This window comes from Carcharodon carcharias, chromosome 11 (assembly GCF_017639515.1).
Source record: "Carcharodon carcharias isolate sCarCar2 chromosome 11, sCarCar2.pri, whole genome shotgun sequence".
Lineage (NCBI taxonomy): Eukaryota > Metazoa > Chordata > Chondrichthyes > Lamniformes > Lamnidae > Carcharodon > Carcharodon carcharias.
The window spans coordinates 60,027,431-60,050,053 of NC_054477.1; positions in this window are offsets into that span (position 1 = coordinate 60,027,431).

The window sequence follows — 22,623 nt, forward strand, 5'->3', positions numbered from 1 at the left end:
TTGATGTACTACAGGCTGGAGAATCTTGGGCTTCATCCAAATGAATGTAAGAAAGAGTGATATGATACAGGGTGTTGACTAACTATCATTTGTTTTATTATTCTTCTAAAGTCTGGGAATGAAATCCATATTTGTCACTAGGGCACTGTTTAAAGAAAGGTTTTCCAATCTAGACATCATCCTAGGTTCACCCCTGATAGGCTGTAAATTCACAGTGTACAACACAACTTGTATGACAGCTTCTGGGGGAAGGGGAAACAGGTCTTGAGTTAAGGCTGTACTGAGTTTTTGTACCATGCATCATTCTTCTCTGAAAAATTCAGCTCAAGAATTCAATCTATATTTTTTCCTGAGCTGCCGTTAGATATCTGATTGATAAATCCTGGGCATAGTATCATTAGCGTAAAAGGGAAAGATGCCATTTGTGATATCCCAAATTGCTTTACATTCAATTAAGTACTTTTGAGTTGTAGCTGCTGGTATATTGTAGGCAATGTTATCAAATGGCAGAGCCACTGGGGCCAAATGTCTTACTTCTGCTCCTAATACATATATTCGTATGTTTGTATGTCATTTAGATGGATGAGATGCGCTGGGCTAGATGGCCTTTGTCATCCATAATTATCTTGTGAACAGAGGGTGGAATCATGGCTGGCATTCTGTTTATTTTGTTGCTAATGGAAGTTTACTGTGAGCATGCTTTGTGGGGTAGAGTTGACAGGACAGGAGTATGTAATAGGCTCATAGTGAACCAGTAACCTGTTTTACACTACACATGATTGTCAAGAGTCTTTTCCATTGACTTCAACTTTGTCCTTTTGTCTACTTACTTATTATCCCACTCTATCTTGGTTCTTTTATGAGTATTTGGGGGTATTGAAATATTGTGATAAAGCTGTGTTACCTTGTAGATATTGAAAATATATTGTAGTGAGAAGTAGCTATCAGCAAAGAATTCAGACTTGCAGATCAAGAAAACACAAATACAGTTGTGAACCATTCAGTCTTTGTCTTCTTTAAAGTTGCATCACACAGAGACGCCTGAGGGCTCCAATGCTTCTCACTGACAATGAAGACGTATGTTGTTCAATTATTCCACTTTGTTCCTCAGGAGTCCCTTGATCTTTCTACCCTGTGAGATTACAGATAAATTAGAAACCAATTACACTCTTGTATGAAATAATTATAGTGAAGAGTATTGTGCGCCCAAGCAAGAGAAAGTTTTCCACTTCTACAGAATGGAAAAGATCTTGTGCAGTTTATTTGCGTTTCAAGTAATTAATCTTTCTTCCAAATATGAACTTACTGTCACTGTGTCCATATAGTGCAAAGAACATGTTAATGAGGGCTGAGGCAGTCACCAAAATCAGTGATATTGTCTGAACAGTGTTATAAGTGACTAACGAAATATTTTCCTGTCAAATTAACAATATTGCACAATGCTGTTAAATTAAAAATTTTTACTCTCTGGTTTGTTTAGTAGTCACGGTGGGATCACCTATAGGGTGCACACAAACTAACACTGTATTATATTGTTATTGACCTTAATATTAATGACCCATTCTCTAGCTATATTGTACAATATTTGTAACCAGATGCCAACAGTGGGAGTTATCATTTTACTAGGACCTTTCTGTGATTGTTGGTGAATTGATTGGTGAACATTGAAAGGAGAAAAACTATCATGCATGATTGAGGGGGTGGGTTAAGGGGGTGGTGGGGTCAGTGGGGGAATAAGGGCCCAGAAACGGGAGAAACACCAGGGCCAATGATTTCTCTCCCTGGTCCTGCATTTGTGAGTGGCTTGCATGTACTTAGCTGGGGGCAGGGCTGAAAACATCAAAGGTGATGCTTTGATCACACCCAATTCTCCTCTCACATCCCATTTCCCCCTCATCCCACAATCTTTTCTGGTTTACAGGCTGCAGATGGCAGAAGCATGCACTTCTCGCTTTCCCCCACTTCCTCATCACAACCATAGCCTTGTGGCATTCTCCTTTCAGATACCCAAGAATTGTAACTTGCCAGGCAGTGGTAGAACAGGAAGACATGGAAGACCAGGAATTGATGAAGAGGAAACACCATCACTTGCTTTCACACCAGCCACCAGAAAGAGAAAAAAGAAAGATTTGCATTAATATAATGCCTTCCATGACCATCAGATGTCCCAAAGCGCCTTACAGCCAAATATATACTATTCAAGTGTAGTCACTGTTGTAATGTAAGAAACAGATCAGACTGACACTGCACTTACTCTAAAGGGAGCTTAGAGACGGATCTGCACCTGTTGTGACACTGGGCATGAGTGGCCTGCAGCCAGGGAAGAGGACAAAGGGTAGCACAGGTGCCAGCTTACTATAGGGCAAAGTCACACAGAAGACTCAGATGAGGATTAAGAGAAAGCTGAAATTCTGGTTGCATTGGCAGGCCTGCCAGAAAGCTTGCAGTCACTGTCAAAGAGCATGGAAGCATCCTGCACCAACTTGGCATACATTTTTGCACAGAGCTTGAAACCCATTCTTTCCAGCATGGAATGGATGGCCAACTCCATGCCTTGGAGACCTAACCATGATGCAACATACGATAGCCAAAGCCCAAGCTTCCATTGCAGCACAGGCAGAAACCACCCAACATCTTGGTGTCGTAATGGATAATCAGATTGAGGTCAGTTGGTTGTCATGGTAGCTCAGACTTCACCCATGCAGTGCTGCCACAGAGATTGGAACTGCTGCCACTAAAGTAGTGGAAAGCAGTATTCAAACAGTGCCAGGTGTTACAGCAGTTCAACAAACTGTCCTTCAACACATTGCTAGAACTGCTGAGGCACCACCCCAGGGGGAGTGGCAATGCTTTTGTGAAGACCCAGAGCCATTTGAGGTCATCCTGCAAAACCATCTGCAGTTTCCTCCACTGTAAGTTGTAGCCTTTGCAGCATTGCCTAGAAACACTAGGACAGGAAAAAAATACACAGAAAATGAGCACTAAGAGAATGCAAATGGATAACTAGTTACCATTTGTATAGGAAATGACATGGTTTTATTTTGCATCCATTTGAGAGGGCTGATGGGAGCTGAGATTAACATTAGAAAGACAGCACCTCCAACATTCCATCACTCACTCTGTATTGCACTGAAGTGTCAGCTTAGGTAATGTGCTCAAGTCTCTGGGATAGGGCTTAAAATTACCATCCTCTGACACAGAAGTCAGAGTGCTCCCACTGAACCAAGACAGGCATCTGAAATGGAGATGCCTTGGGGAGAGCTGATAAGCCAATCTTACCCTGAACATTCAATCAATTGCCAGAGAATCTCAGATTTAAAAAAGTTTAGGCTCAGCAGGGATTCAATTATCAACCCATTCCATTTACAGCAACTGCTATTAAGGGACCTTAAATAACTAACTCCAGCTGCTCTGTATGGGACTGGAAGGTGACAATAACTATAAATTTCCTGGTTATGGAATTGTTCATTCATAGAGGTGACACTGTTCTGGAAAGCTGTGGAAGCTATGTAACTTTTCTAGGAATTTCTGAATGACGGTTGGCAGGCAACAAAAGGTTTATGCTTTGCTGGCTCTTGGTGTGGTTCATTGTATGTACGTGGAGATACGGATGATCAGTCCAATGGTATTCACCAAATATAATGATTCTATCCCTCTGCGTACAGATAATTTGTAATACGCCTCTCTGGAATGAATGACAAATCCCTGAGAAATGATAAATGGATATCCTCAAAAAAGTTGTATTGTTACTTATTTGAGCGGTTGATTAACTGCAAAACTGGCATCTGAGAAGATCAGAAATGTTGCCATATTGTACAACTAGTTTTTACTTAAACAAGACTGTCTGGTCTGAGTCAAAGGACAGCAGACTTTGCAATGTGAGGCGAATAAGTGAACTGCGGTAAATTTGCTGTGGTGTTCTGTATGATGAACACCTGGAGGAGTCTTCATCTGGATATCATGGAAGAATGCATGCTTTCTGTGATAAATAGAGAATATTAGCACATCGCAGGCAAGATTATCCTTTCCGGTGGGATTATTTTTATGCGGAATGGGCTAGGATTGCTGCCCACCTGACACAGCACTGACCCCAGCAATTCTTCCAGATTCAGTTTCATTTAAATAATGCAGATGGGCTCCGTGCTCTATCCTTGCTTTTGATGGGGAAATCAGAACTGGAAGCAAAATAAATGGCATGATGATATACGATTTAAATGCTTGCGTTAGCTTAAGGAGGTAGGCAATCAGCCTTTTACTTTGATAAACGGGATTAAAAACCTAAGGGACATGCTGGAAAGCATATAGCCCTCAATTTTTTGAGGCATCAATGGAAGGAGATTGCTATATGGACTAAAGTTCCTCCTCAAGGATGCCACATATATGTCAGTGCCGAAAGATATTTAATGACATTAACAGGTCAGCTATATTAATGACTTGGAAGAGGGGGCAAGTGTAACGTATCCAAATTTGCTGATGATACAAAAATAGGTGGGAGGGCATGTTGTGATGAGGACATAAGGAATCTGCAAGGGGGTATAGACAGGTTGGAACAGTGGGCAAAAACTTGGCAGATGGAGTTTAATGTAGGAAAGTGTGAGGTTATGCACTTTGTTAGGAAGGATCAAAAGGCAGACTATTATTTAAATAGAGAGTGATTCCAAAAAAGTGCAGCACAGAGGGATCTGGGTGCTCTTGTGCATGAAACACAAAAAGTTAGCATGCAGGTGCAGCAAGTAATGAAAAAGTCAAATGGAATTTTGGCCTGTATTGCTAGGGGGTTGGAGTTTAAAAATAGGGAAGTCTTGATACAATTGTACAGGGTGTTGGTGAGGCCGCACCTGGAGCACTGTGTACAGTTTTGGTCCCCATATTTAAGAAAGGAAATGCTGGTATTGGAGGAAGTTCAAAAGAGATTCACTAGGCTGATTCCTGGAATGAAGGTGTTGACTTATCAAGAATGGCTGAACAGGTTAGGCCTTTACTCATTAGAGTTTAGAAGATTGAGGGGTGATCTTATTGAAACCTAAAAGATTCTGAGGGGGCTTGACAGGGTCAATGTTGAGAAAATGTTTCCACTAGTGGGGAAATCTCGAACTAGGGGACATAGTTACAGAATAAGGGGGCATTCGTTTAAAACAGAGATGCGAAGGAATTTCTTCTCTCAGAGGATAGTGAATGTCTGGAATTCTCCATCCCAGAGAGTTGTGGAGGCTAGATCACTGAAAGTGTTTAAAGAGGAGGTAGATAGATTTTTGAAATATCGGGGAGTTGAGGGCTATGAAGAGCTGGCACGAAAGAGGAGTTGAAGCCTGAGGCAGATCAGCCATGATCTTATTGAATGGCAGGACAGGCTTGAGGGACTGAATGGCCTACTCCTGCTCCTATTTCTTATGTCCTAAAAGGAATCAGCCACACTCTCCAAGAATATATTTTATTAAGTATGTCAGCTACTTGTCGACTCCTCATTTTATGCTAAATTGAGTGAATTATCTGACATCAATGCCTTGGAAGAAGACTGTCAGGGCTGAATTGTCCCAGATTTGTACAAAGTGCAGTAGCAGACAGGAAAACAAGACATTTCACCCGCTGGTCACAATGGCAGGCTTTCACGCCATATCGTCCCATTCCCAGCACATTCCACCTCATGAATAATGCACTCCCGGAAAACACGCCGGATCACTGGTAGGGGCCGATGATTCATCCACCTCACCGATACCTCAGGCCTCCAGTAATCCTGGTGCCATATTTAAAGGCAGCCCTGCACAGACCTAGTATGGTCTAAGGGGTTGAAAGCTGCTGCAAAGTCATGGCTGCCAAAAGGACGAAACATGCTGCCCCCAGATTTAGCAACACCACCCTTGGGCACCTACTGGACATAGTGGAGGCCCGCCGTGAAGTCTTCTAAGCCCAGCTCTGGGCCAAGACCAGCAAGCAAGGTCACCAATCCAGCATGGAAGGTAGTGGCAGTGGTGGTCAGCACCAATACTCCAGTGTTCTAGCTCCATAGGCCGAGGAGGGTGCCACTGCCATACAGCAGGACCCCGAAAGCGGGCTGGGGTCCTCCAGGTCTCGGCCCTCCTGAGGCCGCCGGCTAAGGTCATCACAGACAGGGCATAGCAGTCATCAGGCTGCCTTCACCTCCACTGTGGATGTCGGGGGAGCACCAAGACGTAGCGGCAGGGTTAGGAAGGTTAAGAAGAATTAGTTGCACAGCATGGGCACGGGTGTTAATCACTTGTACACAATGTTCACTATTGTAAATAAACTCCCAAGAATGTCTCCTTGTCTATGGCTCCTTGTTCTGATGAGCAGTGTTCGTGTCACTCAGATGTGAAACCTTGGTTCCTACACAAAATAAAGGCAGGTGTCTCAGTCCAGGACGTCTACCTTGTGCTTTGTGCAGCCTTCAGCCCAAAGTGATGGTCTAACCTCACACTCACTGGACACATTACTGATGCCTGCACCTTGATGGTGCTGGTCATTGCTGCCAGATTGTTGTGGGCAGGTGTCACAGAGATCCATCATTCTCTCTGGAACTGGCCGCCATCTCTTCAGCATCTGTGACCAGTGGTGCTGTGCTCCTGAAGGGGTCAGGTGCTGAAGGCTGACAAAGGATCAGGTGCTTTTAAAGTTTCACAGCTGCATCTCCATGGTATGCACCACAGAGCGCAAGTGGTGCCCTCAGCCAGACAGGAGTCTGTGGCAATGTGAAGATCTATGGACTGTCCTCACTACATGTCGTCATCATCCCCCACGAATCTTACGGCTTTGAGGGCCTCCCGATCGCGCCTGCCTCATCTGGCCAGCCAGTGCAATGGCCTCACCGCCAGCATCCTCGCCTTCAAGGATATCATCGTCATCCCCTTCGATGTCATTCTCATCAGAGGAAAAGTGCAGCTCCTCCATCTGCTCTTCAGCCAGGTTCTCCTCCTGTTGCAGCGCCAGGTTGTGGAGCATGCAGCAAGAGATGATAATGTGTGACATCTTCTGGGGACTATATTTCAGTGCTTCACCAGACCTGTCGAGGCACCGGAACCTCATTTTCAAAATGCCAATCATTTGCCCCACCAAAGCCCAGGTCGCGGCATGAGCCTTGTTATACCATCTCTCTGCTGCAGTCTGAGGCTGTCACACGGGCATCATCAGCCATGTCCTCTGTGGGTAGCCCTTGTTCCCAAGGAGCCAACCCTGCAGCCTCCGTGGATCCTGGAAAATGTCAGGGATCTGAGAGCTGCTGAGGATGTAGGAGTTGTGGACACTCCCTGGGAATCATGCACAGACCTGTAGGATGTGTTTGTGGTGGTTGCACACCAGCTGAACACTGCAGTTAATGTAGGAAACTGCTTGTTGCCACAGAGATCTAAATGCTATGTGAGTGCAGTCGATGGCACCCTGCACCTGTGGAAAACCAGAGATCTGCACAAATCCCAGCGCTCTTGCTTCCTGGCCTTCCTGATCTCAGGTGAAATGCACAAAATTCTGTGTCTTCGCAAAGATGTCCATGACCTCTTGGATACACTTGTGCATAGAGGCTTGCAAGATCCTGCATAGGTCACCTGTGGAGCCCTGGAAGTTGCCACTGATGTAAAAATTGAGTGCCAAGGTCACTTTCATGGCCACTGGCAGTGGATGCCCTCCATGTCCCTGTGGCGCCAAACATATCTGGACTGCAATACTCTTATCTTTCCATAGTTGCAACCTTTTTAATGAGAGAATATGGCAGTAGGGCCCATCCAAGCTGCACTCTTCAATTGAGTAATATTATCACCATGTCTCCTGACCACATAATGTCAAACCAAAGTTTGTGTATTTGCTGTAACATCTAAAATGACAGGTAGACTTGGCCATTGTCGACAAGGAAAAAGCCAAATCCTGCAGCAGGTGGGATGACACTGGGTCTCATCATCTGCAGAAATGACAGGCACCATCAATGGTCCCTGAGTCCAGCAAGGTGCATACAAGCGACGGCTCTCTGTGGATCTTCAGCTGAGTGTGCAGCAGGCCCTGCCACCTCTTCATCTTGAAGGAGATGCTCCTCCCATTGCTGAGCCACGTGCCTCCATCACTCTCTTCTTCTTCTCTGGTCTCTGTAAGCCATAAGGCATATGCTAAATCACCAAGCTCCATGATCCTGATGTTGTCCTCCTGAAGGAACAAAGAGAGACACATGGGTTAGCATACGTGTCCTAAGAACCTCCCTTGGTTATGTCTGAAGGCCCCTTCATGCATGCAGGAGAGTGCTGGTCACCACTTGGATGGCCAGTGTGTAGTGCTTCATTGGCTGTCCGAAGCCCCACCCACCTCTGACCTGCTCCATTTGACCGATTGGCTGCAGCTTTGGCCACTGGACTGCATGCTGTACTCTCAGCTCAGGTATGGGCATTCTCCTAACCTGCACTGCAAGGCTGTGCTGTTAGCTTGAACCATAATGGATTCTGGTTCAAACTTTAATAAAGGCATTGCAAGGGGCTGTGAGCACCTCCACCAGTTATTGCTCCATGTCCAGCTTTCACAAAGGGATTCTACAAGTTACCCAATTGGCCAATTGCTTTGCTCCCCCGAAAACACACATTAATTTGCAGTCTGCGCCCGAGGGGTGAAAAGTTCTGGAGCATTTGGTGGCACCTTCAAGCTTTTGCATTGCTTGAGTGGGCAGAAAAGTTTCAGAGGCCCGACTCCCAGCATGTCAATGGAACTGCAGCTGAATGGTCTCAGCTACGGAAGAATGCTCACTATTGACAAGCTTTAACAAGTGTGTGGCCACTTCCCCTACCCACACCTCCCCCCACACCCATGGCATGTGCTTCAGTATTTCCTTCAGTCTGTGCTGCCTTGCTCTCCACCCTCTGCCCAGGCCTCACCTGCACTGGAGCCGTTGCCACGGCACCGAACTGAAAGCCAGCTGGGAAAAAGCGAGTTGCCTATGCTCCTGACCGCACCCTCCCCACCGCACCACCCCCTGCACCACCCCCCACACCCCCCGCTTGAATGCGGGGCATCCCTTCCTTGATATCCTATGGGCAATGCTCATGAACGCTACACAAGGTTGTGTGCACTCACCTCAAAGTTCATGTCGCCAGGTGCATGCCTTTTAAAGGGAGTCATGAAGCACGCCGTTCTGAAGTCACACCGACATGAAGGGATGATTCTGGTGAGCAGGGCTTATGATGAGATGCAAATGTATTAAAATGATGTTCCTGATGTGCGATGGCAGGAAATATAGCAGGCCGATGACGGGTGGAGTGACTGTTGGCAAACTGGTTTCACAACAGCGTAAAACTGATTTTTGGTCTTCTCACCATATTGTCCCCCCACTACCCACCATGACGCCCGAGCCAACAGGGTCAGAAAATTCCAGCCTCAGCCTTCTTTTCCAAGTGCTCCTTTACTCGTAGCCTTACATACAATCACCACAGTAAAGATCTCGTATGGACTCTGATTGAATGATGGATCATTCCTGTGAGGGGTTACTGGCTGATACCTCAGTTTTTGCAAAGAATCATACTACCCAAAGGTCATTCTAAATTTTTCCACTCTTTAACAAGGAGAAGACTGTCAGGAATAACAGGGTGAGAAAGACAAAGATGGGAAGAATTATGAATGCTGGAAATCTGAAATAAGAACGCTAATACTGGAAATACACAGAATCTGTGGACAGAAATAGAGTTAATGTTTCAGGTTGATGACCTTTCAACAGCACTGCTTTTTTTTAGAATGAAAAGCAGGGAGGATTTGGGCCTGAACTTGCTACGAGTGGCGGAACGCCACTCCACTCTTCGTTTTTTACATTCATTTTTGTCCATGTCTCGCCCAACGTTCTGACTCAGGCCAGGCGAGATCCGGGCAGTGCAGCTCATCCCTGGGGCCCAGAATCGAGCGTAGCTCTGTCAAAGTGAAGGAGGCCACACCCCCTTTTTTATGACACTAGCTGTTGTAAACCAGGTAAGTTAAAGGTCCAGTGAAGTTTAAAGGTCTTTGACAGGCCAGGGAGAAGGTAAGTGTATAAGTCAAGTGGGTAGGATTTGGAGAGTGGGTGGAGGAATTGGGGAGTCGTCGGGAAGGTTATGGTTTGGGCTTGTCGGGGGCGGGGCTGTGGTGTCGGACCAGGTCAAGTCGAGTCAGGCCTGGGGATGTGGGGTTGAGAGTTGGGTCGGATCGGGCTTGATGGGTGCTGGTGGCGGTGTTGGGTTGGGGTGAGAGTTGGGTCAGGCCTGGGGGGGTGGTGTTGGGGGTGAGAGTTGAGGGGGGTTGTATGGGAGGTGTCGGGTGGATGGAGAATGGGCCTCAGGTCAATCAGGCCTTGTGGGGGCGGTGCAGTGTCAGGCCTTCAGAGAGGGGTGGGTGTTAGACCTCATGCGGAAGTGGGTGCCAGCGGGCCTTAACAGTGGCGGGGGGGGAGGGGGGGGGGGTGGGGGGGGGGGGGTGATGGGTGGGAGGTGTGGGTGTAGTATCAAGTTAGGTCAGGTTGGGCCTGGGGGAGGGGTTGGGGTTGAGAGTCAGGCCAGGCGGGGAGGGCAAGGGGAAGAGTCCTAAGGGGCGGGGAATCCCATGGGTTGGGGAATTCCTGTCAGCTGGTGTAGTCCCTTGGGGGTTGGGTGAGTCCCATGCGGGAGGTTGGGTGTTGGGTGGAGTGGGGGTTGGGGCAGGGGTAAGAGGTTTTAATTCTTTTAACTTTTTCTGGGTAACTATTAATGTAATCCAGTCGGAACCATCCAAAGTTTGTGATTTAAGTCGTGTTTTCGGATGGTTCCCTATGCAGGGCAATTGCCCATCGGAAGTTTGCGCTTTGGGCATTGGCGTGCAAACCTTACCTGGGAACTTCTGAGAGGGGTTCCCCAGTGCATCTTTGGGGCACTCCCACAATCTGACTCTGGGGAGCTCGGAAATTACAGCCCATTGACAAAAAGAGATGATGGCACAAGATGAAGAAGGATGTGGTAATGAAACAAGTAAAGAAACAAAAGATGGGTCTAGAGGGGGTAAATTGAAAAGCAGAATCATCACCAACAACTGCCACCCAAAAACAAAAAAAAACAAAAAGAAAAAAATGACAAAGGGGCAGTGGTTATGTGTGAAATTGCTGAACTCAGTGTTGAGTCCAGAAAGCTGTAATGTGCCTAATTGGAACATGAAGTTCTGTTCCTCAGGTTTATATTGCGGTTGTCATGAAAAGATATTAACGTCTACAATGTTATTGGAAATTATTTTTAAATTGGAATTGTAGTAAGGTGTGTGCCTTAATTAGATTAAAGCCAGCTAGTCTGGGTGCGTTGATGTATAGTAGTTTGAGATGTTAATTGGGTGTACAGTAGGAATAGAAGGTAAAGATTATATTTGTATTCGTTGGATAAGCCATTCAAAAGAATGGGTGAAATCTTACATCTAGCTAGAAGACGCCAAGCAATGTTTTTTTTCAGCTTACTAATAAAATTGGTAGAATGAAAGGGTTTATTGGTAGGAGAGGTAAAATTAAAAAACCTGGTATTACAATGGAAAATTTACATTCAAAGGGGAAGCTAGTTATGAACAGAAAGGAATTTGTGTGTGAGTCAGAGGCATTTAAGATCTACTCAGCCTGGAAGCCTACACTGTGTCCGCAAAGGAAGTTCATTTTGAACTCATAAGGTCAAATGTGCTTTGCCTGTTGTCTGTTTAAAGTCTATGGGTTATTGTTGCCTTGGTGAAGATTTAGCTGGGTGTGATTAATTTGGGGATTTGTTTAAAAGTTATTATGGTAGTAATTTGTAGACATGTGTATGTGTTTAAATTTGTTGTTAAATTAATAAATGCTTAATTTAGTTTTTTATAAAAAAAAACCTCTTGAGGCTTGGTGGTTTTATTCCTGAATTCAGAGCTGCATCTTAAACATACCAATTGAAAATATAGGTCATGACAGTTGTTCAAGTTTCCCTCTGGGATTTAAACAACTCAGCCTTTACCAAATACGGTTTATTGGAATATTATTGGAGGTTGAGAAAGAAAGGTCAGAGTGGGACTGGAGCAGAAAATTAAAATAACTGGTGACCAGAAGCGTGGGGTCACATTTGTGGACTGAACAGAGCTGCTACACAAAACAATCACCCAATCCATGTTTGGTCTTCCCATTGTAGCAGCTAACACAGCAAGAACAGCACATGATGCAATCTATGACTCTTATGCCCTCAAGGAAACTTGTCACTCTGTGAAATTGAGATGTCAGGGCATGCTGCTGCCATGGGAATCTAATAAATTAGCTGATTCTAGGGAATATTGCATCTAGAACTTGCTTTATGCATTTATGCACAGTTGATTGGCCAAACCACTCATCTCTCCACTGCCAGCCAGCAATGATGCTGCAGCACATATATTCACAGGCACTAACAATGCTATCCTAACCATGGAGATATACAGTAAATTGTATTGCAGCATATGGTATAACTTATTGATATCCTTTCCTATGAAACACATCATCCACAAGTAATGCTGCTGGGTCAGCAGGAGGTAGTAATGTCACAGACTTTATATTCTGGACTGAGAACATTGCCAGATGTGTGCTAAATGCCTATTGAGGCGCCTGTTCAGTTTGACTTTTCTGTTGTTATTCTTAATCTACTTCCAAAAACAAAAATACTAGGGTACCTCTAACGAGAAACCCATTGGGATCCTATGACCTGAGAAAAAGGGCAAAAAATGGGAGTCCCACAGTGGAAAGCATAAAGGTAGATGGCAAAGCAGTAATCAGTGATGAGAAAAAATAAAAATTCTGGCACTCAGGCCAGAAATCAGAATTTTACAAAACCTCTTAAAGTGTCTGAAATTTTCTCCTATCTTTTTGATAGCACTGAATACCTATTGCAGCTGCAAATGTGCTATTTGTCAAAGGCTCAATTTATGTCTTGATTCAGTGTTAATCTGTGTCTGTGTACAATGTGAAATGATCAGACAGCTCAGCTTAATGCAAAATAGTGCAGCGCACTTTAATCGGCATCAGGCGCTGGACAGAGTTGCACATGCGCACTTGGTTCGCACTGTATCCGCCAGCACATGCGTTGATGTTGATGTTGCTGTGCGCCTGTTCAGCCAATACCGGTACTGCTTGCGGTCGCAAAGTGATGTTCCTCTCTCAGCGGCGCCGGTCATTCCCGCTTCTGCCTCTCGCTAGCTGCAACTCTAGGAGCGTCCCTGACTCTCTGCCTCCTCCAGCCCTTACCAGTCACGGTCCATCCAGAATTACCTGGAAAAACTCAGCAGGTCTGGCAGCATCGGCGAAGAAGAAAAGAGTTGACGTTTCGAGTCCTCATGACCCTTCAACAGAACTAGGTGAATCCAAGGAGAGGGGTGAAATATAAGCTGGTTTAAGGTGGGGCGGGGGGGTGGTGTTGGGTGGGTGGAGAGAAGTGGAAGGGAGGTGTGGTTGTAGGGACAAGCAAGCAGTGATAGAAGCAGATAATCTTAACTGAGGTTTTCCACCCACGGTCGTTGACAGGGCCCTCAACCGTGTCTGGCCCATCTCCCGCGCATCCGCCCTCACGCCTTCTCCCTCCCAGAAACATGATAGGGTCCCCCTTGTCCTCACTTATCACCCCACCAGCCTCCGCATTCAAAGGATCATCCTCCGCCATTTCCGCCAACTTCAGCATGATGCCACCACCAAACACATCTTCCCTTCACCCCTCCTGGTGGCATTCCGTAGAGATCGTTCCCTCCGGGACACCCTCCATCACCCCCTACTCCTCAACCCCCACCTATGGCACCTCCCCATGCCGACGCAAAAGATGTAACACCTGCCCCTTCACTTCCTCTCCTCACTGTCCAAAGGCCCAAACACTCCTTTCAAGTGAAGCAGCATTTCACTTGCATTTCCCCCAATTTAGTCTACTGCATTCGTTGCTCCCAATGCTGTCTCCTCTACATTGGAGAGACCAAACGTAAACTGGGTGACCGCTTTGCAAAACACCTGTGGTCTTCCGCAAGAATGACCCAAACCTCCCTGTCGCTTGCCGTTTTAACACTCCACCCTGCTCTCTTGCCCACATGTCTGTCCTTGGCTTGCTGCATTGTTCCAGTGAAGCCCAACGCAAACTGGAGGAACAACACCTCATCTTCCGACTAGGCACTTTACAGCCTTCCGGACTGAATATTGAATTCAACAGCTTTAGGTCTTGAGCTCCCTCCTCCATCCCCACCTCCTTTCTGTTTCTTCCCCCTTCCTTTTGTTTTTCCAATAATTTATATAGATTTTTCTTTTCCCACCTATTTCCATTATTTTTAAATCTTTTAGGCCCCCCACCCCCACTAGAGCTATACCTTGAGTGCCCTACCATCCATTCTTAATTAGCACATTTGTTTAGATAATATCACCAACTTCAACACCTCTGTGTTCTTTTGTCTGTGACATCTTTTGATTATCTGCTCTTATCACTGCTTGCTTGCTCCTATCACTGCTTGCTTGTCCCTAAAACCACAGCCCCCCTCCACTTCTCTCCCCCCACCCAACCCCCCACACACCACACCACCCCCCCGCCCCCCACCTTAAACAGCTTATATTTCACCCCTCTCCTTGGATTCACCTAGTTCTGTTGAAGGGTCATGAGGACTGCCAGACCTGTTGAGGTAATTCTGTTTTGTTTTGGATTTCCAGCATCCGCCGTTTTTTGTTTTTATCAGTCCATCCAGGGTCTGTCTCACTCGCTCCAGCACCCCATGCCACATTCTCCACGCCGGCAGACCCTCTCTAGGTTAACATCCGGCTTTGAATTGAAACACCCATTTCATGCAGCTGGCCTGAAGACTACTATAGTCAGCAGTTGTAATACAAAGATATTATTGTAGAGCTGCGCAACTTAGTTTGGTGAAGTTAAATTTGCAGTCACTAAAAACTGATGCAACACTGTTTGCAGTTTCCAGTTCAATGTTTATTTTTTTCCCTGCCTGTGACATTGCAAAATGGACCATCTAATACAAAGATCAGTGTTTCTGCTCAAGCCCTCTGCACTCCCCACTCCCCCACCTTCAAGATTCAGCATACCGTTCTCTAACTCGGCAGACCTGCTCCTTCCCTCATTAGACCTGCTTCATCTCTGATGCAACAAAAAAAGATAAAAGCAAAATACTGCGGATGCTTGAAATCTGAAAGAAAAACAAAATACTGGGAAAACTCAACAGATCTGACAGCATCTGTGGAGAGAAAAACTGTTGACGTTTCGATTCGGTATGATCCTTCTTCAGAGCTACAGAGAAGTGGAAATGTGATTAAAGCTATGCTGCTTACCGGTGGAGCAGGTGAAGCTGGATAGAAGGCCACCTCTCCACCTATCACTGGCCCTCTATCCAGCTCTACCTGTCCCACCGCACCGCCCCCCCCGCCACCCCCTTAAACCAGCTTATATTTCACCTCTTTTCTATTTCTCCTTAGTTCTGTTGAAGAGTCATATAGACTCGAAACGTTAACTGTGTTCCTCTCCACAGATGCTGCCAGACCTGCTGAGTTTTTTCAGGTATTTTAATTTTAATTTTTGTTTTGAGAGATTGACAAAGATGTCATGAACAAAAGGACAAAGGGAGTGTTAATGGTAGGGGAAGGTACCTTTTTTAGCCCTTAACACTACCATTGTCCCTTTGTCCTTTCTCTGTAGCTCTGAAGAAGGGTCATACGGACTCAAAATGTCAACTCTGTTTTTCTCTCCACAGATGCTGTCAGGCCTGCTGAGTTTTTTTCCAGCATTTCTGATTTTCTTTCATCTTTGAAGCAAGTGATTTCAAAGCATTGCAATTACACGTGTGGGAAATGTGCCCTTTGCAGTTGCCGTGTCACCAAACTCAGCCTTGAAGTTATGGCATTCTCGCAAGCATTAAACTTTCTGATTTTTAACTTTCAATCTGGTAATAAACTCTGAAAGATGTAAGCACTAAGATAAACCTGCTGAGTTTTTCCTGATATTTTTATTTTTGTTGTGAAAGGTGTATGTCTAAATTAGGGTTAAATCCTTTTAATGTTAGCAAACTGTAAATCTGCTGTAATGTGCAATCATATTCTTGCTTAGCACATGGAGCATTTCATTTCTCTCTGATGCACAGAATTCATGTACAATGCATGGGTAATTGCCTATAGAATGTACATTTGGTTGAATGAAGTTCCATGGGGTAGAGTGCAGTTAATGATGTATATCATCTTGTTTGAGCACAATGCTTAGTGAAGTGAATTGTGATTATTGGCTTAAGCTGTTATATTTGTTCCTTGCCTGGTTCTAATTAAGCTTTAAGTTTTCTGAGGCCAATTATTTTATTACCTAAAAGAAATATGTTTATTAGCACCTGATTTCATCAGATTCTTTGACTTCTTGAGTTCAGGAAAAGTAAAAGAGGAAAATCAGGAAGCCTACATGGCAGCTAGGAACTCACACTCACAATGCTGTCCAAAATATCTTAATGTCCTGAAAATCTGTCTGATGCTTTATTTCAGTACTTTGCTGCTTCCAAAGAAAGATAGCATAACTTCCTTTATGCTCCTTCACATTCTGCCCTGAATGAGATATTCATCATCTATAAAAATAATTCCAAGTGCCACCAGGCTGATGTCGATAAAAAGCATGTCACAGCTTACAGTTTCTGTGAAAGCAGTACACAATGTGACTAATCCAGGGTCCATATTAGAATTTTAGGCTTGTTTGACATACCTGTGGGAAAATATAACCGAACATATAGGTATATTTTCCTAATTGTAAGAAAACAGGCAAACAAAGGTCATCTCTGGAACAATTATTTTAATATTTTCATAAAGTCCAAATCAAAACTGATTTTGATTTTCTTGTACATGAGTGAAATATACATGTTTCAGGTGAAACCATAATTAAAAAGCGGATGGGTTAGCAGGTAACTGCTCTCGATTGTTTCATTTTTCTTTAGGGCATATAAAGTGTCTCTTTGATACACTTTACAAGAAGAGGATACAGAAATAAGATTGGTGTGTATACATTTTAATGCTGTAATCGTTGAATACAATCAGTGCGTTCACAACTAGGTTACAGCTTAATTTACTACAGGCCATAGCTCTGCTCCAACTGTGCAGATCCTGGAGCTACTCCACGAATTGAAATCAATGTGCAGCCAGGCAGACAATGCCCATTTGGCAGTGGGTTAGGAGCAAGTATCATATGCCATCATCCAGAGTAAACTGTAGGCTCTGGACCATGAACTGACTGCAAGACTCAAATGGCTTATTTATCCCAGGTAGATTATTTCTGATGCTGGTTCTGAAGGCAGATATAGGTTTGTGCAGGAAGCAAACATTAACACTGTAGAATGCAAGCAACTGAAATCACTACAGTTCAGATATTCAGGGATATCAATTATATTATGGTAACTTCCAGGCTAGAAAATAAAAAGCAACACTCAAGAAGCTTGACACCATCCAGGACAAAACAGCCCACTTGATTGGCACCACACCCACAAACATTCACTCCCTCCACCACCAATGCACAGTAGCAGCAGTATGTACCATCTACAAGATGCACTGCAGGAATTTACCAAGGCTCCTTCGACAGTGGAAACCCATGACCACTGCCATCTAGAAGGACAAGGGCAGCAGATAGATGGGAACACCACCACCTGGAAGTTCTCCTCCAAGTCACTCACCATCCTTACTTGGAAATAGATAGCTGTTCCTTCACTGTCGCTGGGTCAAAATCCTGGAACTCCCTTCCTAACAGCACTATGGGTGTACCTACACCACATGGGCTGCAGCAGTTCAAGAAGACAGCTCACCACCATCTTCTCTAGGGCAACTAAGGATGGGCAAAAATGCTGGCCCAGCCAGTGGAGCCCACATCCCATGATTGAATTTAAAAAAAGAATCGTTATAAAAACACTGGTTCATGAGTATTGTGCCCGATTCTAGGCCTGGTAAATTAGGAAGGATGTGAAGACATTGGAGAGGATGCCAAAAAGGTTTATGAGAATGGTTCCAAGACTGAGGGACTTCAGTTGGTTGGATAGATTAGAGAAGCTAGGGCTGTTCTCCTGAGAGAAGAGAAGGTTGAGGGGAAATTTGATTGGAGGTGTTCAGAATCATGAGAGATCTGGATAGAATAGATAGCGAGAAACTGATCCCATTGGTGGAAGGGTCAAGAACCAGAGGACATTGATTTAAAGCGAATGACAAAAGAACCAAAGGTGGCATGAGGAAAAACATTAACACGGTGTATGGTTATTATCTGCAATGTACAACCCGAGTGTGTAGGGAAGCAGATTCAATCATGGCTTTCAAAAGGGAATTGGATAACTATCTGGGGAAAACAAATTGCAGGATTATGGGAAAAGGGCAGGGGAGTGGGACTAGCTGAGCTTCTCTTTCAAAGAGATGGCAATGACATAAAGGGCCTCTGGTCTGTGATACCTGCCCATAACAATTAGTCTTCCTAGTTCATCAGTTTTATTCCTATTACCCTACAAATGTCAGGCCCAGTCCAGGTGCTCTCTTGGGTTTAGTCTTAGTGATAACTCCTGTAAGATGACCCATGTTCTGTATGATCAGGAATTCACCTCTACTGCCCAACATCTAGTTACATGATAGTTTGACCAGGGGTTGTAAGAATGAACATTTTGCTATATTAACTGATTATTGAAAGTGTACCTCTCCTCAGGTAAAAGCGTCTCCGATTGTTGAAATGTGACTGGTTAACACTTTAACAATATACAATATAAAGCCAGGTATAAATTAAGATGCTTTCTTTTACAGTGAATGAAGAACAGAACAGTTAATAGCAAACTTTATTTTAACCTGGTACCTTCCTTATAATAAGGAACATATTAAACTATGCCACCCTCCTTATAATAACATATTAAACTATGCCACAAAGTCCCAATTAGTGGATTAATTAACTCTTTTATGGTCAACCCATCACTGACTCAGCCTAAAACTTGTTCTGGGCCTGGTTGGCTCTCTTAATGTAGACTGGCACAGGCCCTTACTTGTTCCCTCAGCAGAACAAACTGACTTCAAACATATTTCCCCTGTTCTTTTGTTTGTTTCTGGGCAGGAAATTAAGAACTTGACCTCTAACTCCTTGCCTACCCAGGGTTTGGCCATAATAGAAGCCAATTGAACCGACAATTGACTTCCTGAGGGGAGGCCTTTGGCAACCAGCTCCTGCTGTTTTTGGAATGAACAGACAACTTTTGAAACTATTATTCGGTATGCTCCCATCCTCTTGTCAATATAGTGGCTACAATACATACATTGTAAAGTTAGTTGTGCTGCTCACAACACTACTCAGAATAATTAGGCCATATAGTGAGGACTCAAAGCTGCACTTAACAGTCAGCTAGTGACTATCTTTTTTGCAGGGAAAAATGAGGGACTCTGAGATTGAGTGGCTCCAGGGTGTTACACTCAATGATGGAAATTCAGTCTTCCAGTACCTGAAGGAGGTTGGTGGCACCATGGTGACTGATCAGCCAGCTGGAGAGCTGGGATTCTTTTTAAATAGCTCCAGATAGCCCTACAACCAATGCCCTGAGGGATAGGGTTCTAGCTTAACAATTGGCAGGAGGCTCATCAGTGTTCTGCTTTGCTAATTGTGTAACTTCAACTGGTTAAATACCATATATGGATTTCCAACTTACTTGGCTTGGAGACTACTCATTACAGTAAAGGGCTTCCACGCTGATCAAAAACAAATGACCTCAGCATCCCTGTTTAAGGAGGAGAAATCAACTGGAATTCCTGGATCTGACTGTTATTCGTGTGACCCCAGCTAGAAATTGTATGTGTATACAAGCAGTGGGGGGAAGCAGGTGAGTATATGTTCAGATTTTGCTGTGTTGCCCACTTTATTTAAACATTGATTGATGCTTATAAGTACACACATGGAGAATGCAGATCTTAATATGATATTGGAGGGCAGTTGAGACTATGTTCCCACATGAGCAGCATTTTGAAGAAAAAAGAGGTAGAAAATTTATGGGGAAAAGTGCCTTTTTGTTATCTGCATATATTGATGAGCGTATAATCCTCATGAATGTTAAAAAGTTTGGTGGCTCACGTAATACAACTAAATACATGTCCCCTTTTTGCTAAGTTTCTGTGGATTCCATTAATAAGTATGGAAATTAAAATGAAAGTTTAAATTATGTTTATACTAATATTCTTTATTGCAAAGCAAAAGTTCCCTACATTTGCAGTGACAAAATATAGGCAATCAGTAATTTGAAACTACAAGATGGCAACTGATAGTTGATAGTCACTGACAGTTGATTTTCATTATTTACAGAGCAGGAAATGCCAAAGTGCTTAACATAAATCTCAAATAGATTGAGTTTTGGTTAGGTAAGACTTTATACAACTATCAAAAAGGTTGGAATTCTAAGGTTGGAAGCAAGTTGGCTCTCAAAACTGAACTTCAATCTCTGGCCTGGCAGGCCAAGGCTGCAAATGAATTGATGAAAAATGTAGTGTCTGCCCTTTAAATGGTTCAAAGATTGTTGTGCCTTCAGTACTTGTGCCAGCTAATTGCCACCTTATAAATAACAAATGGCTGCACTGACATTCTGTCTGTAATTTTATTCACTGTACATATTTTTATATTTTACAGCAAATGAAGTTGTTTTTATGTCAACTGGGATGGGGACAATTCTGCATTGCGTATAGTAAGAAGTATATTTGTTACCAAAAAGGCAGAGAGGAGCCTTGTGATAATTCTTTCTTGACCCTGAGGATCAGACTTTAGATAATCTCCATTATGAGATTTACAGAACACATAGAAACTAGGAGCAGGAGTAGGCCATTCAGCCCTTCGAGCCCAATCCGCCATTCAATATGACCATGGCTGATCCTCTATCTTAACGCCATATTCCGGCTTTCTCTCCATACCCCTTGATGCCCTTAATATCCAAAAGTTTATCAATTTCTTTCTTGAATATACTCAGAGAACCGGCCTCCACAGCCTTCTGTGGTAGAGAATTCCACAGGTTGACCACACTCTGAGTGAAGAAAAGTTTCCTCATCTCAGTCCTAAATGGCCTACCCTGTATCCTGAGACTGTGGCCCCTGGTTCTAGACTCCCCAACCCGGGGAAACATCCTCCCTGCATCTAGTCTGTCTAACCCTGTTAGAATTTTATACATTTCAATCAAATCCCCTCTCATTCTTCTAAACTCTAGTGAGTACAGACCCAGTCAAACCAATCTCTCCTCATACGACAGTCCTGCCAACCCCAGTATCAGCCTAGTGAACCTTCACTGCACTCCCTCTATGGCAAGTATATTGTTTCTTAGGAAGGGAGACCAAAATTGCATGCAATACTCCAGGTGTGGTCTTACCAAGGTCCTGTATAACTGCAGTAAGACATCCCTACTTCTGAACTCAAATCCTCTTGCAATGAAGGCCAACATAAAATTTGTCTTCCTAATTGCTTGCTGCACCTGCCTGTTTATTTCCATTGACAAAGACACCCAGATCCCCTTGTACATCCACATTTCCCAATATATCACCACTTAAATAATACTCTGCCTTTCTGTTTTTCACACCAAAGCATATAACATCGCATTTATCCGCATTATACTGCATCTACCATATGTTTGCTCACACACACAACTTGTCTAAATCGCCCTGAAGCCTCCTTACATCTTCCTCACAACCCCACCCAGTTTTGTGTCATCAGCAAATTTGGAAATATTGCATTTGGTTCCTTCATCCAAGTCATTTATATATATCGCGAATAGCTGATCTCTGCGGTACACCACTATTCACAGCCTGCCACCCGGAAAAAGACCCATTTATTCTCACACTGTTTCCAGTCTGTCAACCAATTCTCAGTCCATGCCAGTATATTACCCCCAATCCCATGTGCTTTAATTTTGCCCACTAGCCTCATGTGGGACCTTATCAAAAGCCTTCTTTAATTCCAAATACACCACATCCACTGGTTCTCCCTTATCTATGCTACTAGTTACATCCTCAAAAAACTCCAGTAGTTAAGCATGATTTCCCTTTCTAATCCCGTTAATGCTTTCCAAGTATTCGGTTAACCATGTATTTTATAATACTCTAGCATTTTCCTCACTACTGATGTTAGGCTAACTGGTCCGTTTTTCTCTCCCTCATTTTATAAATAGTGGGTTTACATTTGCCACTCTCGAAGCTGTAGGAACTGCTCCAGAGTCCATAGAATTTTGGAAGATGACCATCAATATTTTCACGGCCAATCCCTTTGGTACTCTGGGATGTAGATTATCAGGCCCTAGGGATTTTTCAGCCTTTAACCTCCATTAATTTCTCTAGCACCATTTTTTTTTTACTAATGCTGATTTTCTTCAACTCCTCCCTCTCAATAGACCATTGGTTCCCTAATATTTCTGGGAAATTATTTGTGTCCTCTTTTGTGAAGACAGAACCAAAATGTGTGTTCAATTCTTCTGCCATTTCTTTGTTCCTCATTATAATTTCCCCTGTTTCTGACTAAAAGGGGCCTACATTTGTCTCTGCTAATCTTTTTCTCTTCACATATTTATAGAAACTTTTACAGTCAGTTTTTATGTTTGTTGCAAGTTTACTCTCATACTCCATTTTCCCCTTCTTGATCAATCTTTTTGCTGAATTCTAAACTTCTCCCAATCCGGGGGCTTGCTGCTTTTTCTGGCAATTTT